Source organism: Penaeus japonicus, unplaced genomic scaffold (genome assembly GCF_977035675.1).
Source record: "Penaeus japonicus unplaced genomic scaffold, GWHDUDI00000001_assembly GWHDUDI00000008, whole genome shotgun sequence".
In the NCBI taxonomy this organism is placed as follows: Eukaryota; Metazoa; Arthropoda; class Malacostraca; order Decapoda; family Penaeidae; genus Penaeus; species Penaeus japonicus.
In genome coordinates, this window is record NW_028234410.1 from 36,246,245 (window position 1) to 36,248,744 (window position 2,500).

Here is a 2,500-nt window from a genome sequence, read left to right on the forward strand (position 1 = left end):
GAACAAACAGACGAGGAAATGGTGAAATCTGACCGCCCCTTTGAAGCCACGCGACGGGAAAAGGGACAATATTTCCGACTGCCATATGCCGCGGAAGATGGTTTTTGGGGTTCGGTGCTGTTAGGTTCTGCGTGGTGAGGTTGTGGGATGGGTCTTTCCGCGTGGCGGGTACAAAGCCAGGTGGTTGGCTTTGTGTTTGTGTTTATATATATATATATATATATATATATATATATACATATATATATATATATATATATACATATATATATATGTGTGTGTGAGTTTGTTGTGTTGTGTGTGTGTGTGTGTGTCTGTATATGTGTATATATAAAATATATATATATATATATATATATATATTTATAATATTATATATATTATTATATATATATATACATATAGAGATACATATATATATAATATATCGTTATATATATATATATATCATCAATTATTATATGTATATATTATATATACATATATATATATATATATAGATAGATATATATATAGAGAGATAGATAGATAGATAGATAGATAGATAGATAGATAGATAGATAGAGAGAGAGATGTTTGTATATACACACACACATATACATATATGTATATGTATATATATATATATATATATATATATATATATTATATATATAATATATTATTATATATATATATATATGCATATACACATATATATACATATACATATACATTTACATATACATATACATATATATGAATAAATATATGTATAACGTGTATTTATAAAAATTAATATTGTGTTTTTTGGGTGTGTTACTTGAGTGTGTTGATGTGGATATTTGTTGTGTGAGAGATAGTGTGTTAGTGTGAGGGTTTCTGAGAACAGTGATTCAGAGTTTGTGGGAATTGATGTATATTTTCAGTAGTTTCTTTTTGATAGATTATTATTTTATATTTAGTGTTTTTTAGTGATTTTTTAGTTTTTATTGGAGATATTATTGTTATTTTGTTATTTGGGGTTGTGTTGATCAGTTGGATTTTTTGGATATATTGTTTTATATTGTGTGTTTGAGTTATATAGATAGTGTGAGTGAGTTTATGTCTTAGTATTTTATGTGTGTTTTTGATTGGATGTTTGAGAGTTTGGAGTGAGTGTTATTTTTAAATTTGAGGGGTTGTGGTGTTTAGTTCTTATTTGATTCTTAGTATATATATTTGATTTGTTTGTCGTGTTGATAGAGTGAGTAGTTCGAGTAGGGTTGTGTTTGTGTGGGAGTTAGGTGAGAGTGGTTGTGATTAAAGTTTAGTGAGAGAGTTATTGAGTTATTGTTTGTTTTATGTTGATAGTTTGAGTGTTTTTGAGTTTTGGTGATTTGTTGTCTCACATCTACTACTCACACTCAATCTCCTCTACCACTCTCTAACTCACACTCTTCTACTCTCACTACTCCACACACTCTACATTTTCTCTCTCATCTCTCTCAATCTCTATATCTATCTATCAGTGTTTGGGTTGTGATGCTGTTATTAGAGAGTGTGTTTGTGTGACGAGAGATATATAGTTATAGCCTGTTACTGACTTGGGGACATAAGTCCTCGAAAGGGTAATTTTTGTTCAGGCGCAGGTGGTAAACTGGAGACTGGGAAACAGACAGAAGACAAAAGGCGCACGTTGTCAAAAGGGCGGGCCCGAAGGAGGGGGGGGTCCTTCCGCAACGACACGAGGCAGCTTAACATTGTCAAGTCATTCCTTCTTGTTCTCCCCCCTTCCTCTTTCTCCTCCCCCTACTACCTCCACTTCCTCCCCCCCCTCCTCTTTCTCCTCCTCCCCCACTACCTCCTCCCCTTCCACCTCCTCCCTCTACACCCCTCCCCCTCCCTCCTCTACACCCCTCCCCCCCACCACCTCCTCCCCTTCCACCTCCTCCCTCTACACCCCCTCCCTTCCTCCTCCTCCCCTCCCTTCCCCCTCCTCCCCCCCTCCCTCCCTCCTCCTCGTCCATTATTATCACAAATGGCCTTCCTCTACATCGACAAAATTCCCCCAGCCTCCACGCGGGATAATTGGATAAATCTATCTACGTCCTTCGAAGAATTCTCTTATCCACACCTGATGAACCACGAGTTAAAAATCCAGGGGAGATTTCCTCGGCTCGTTTTATCTACAGGGCGTTTTAGAGTGGGTGGAGGGGGAGCAGGAGGGGGGGGCAGTTGGAGGGGGAGGAGGAGGGGGGTGTTGGAGGTGGAGGAGGTGGAGGGGGTGTTGGGGGGGAGAGGAGGGGGATGTTGGAGGAGGAGGAGGAGGAGGAGGTGGAGGGGGTATTGGAGGAGGGAGGAGGAGGAAGAGAAGGGGGAGGAGGAGGAGGGAAGGAAGGGAGTGTTGGAGGAGGAGGAGGAGGAGGAGTGGGAGGTGAGGAGTGTTGGAGGAGAGAGGAGGAGGAGGAGGGGAGGTGAGGAGTGTCGCGGGAGGAGAGAGAGAGGGGTGTTGTGGAGGAGGTGGGTGTCGAGAGGAGGA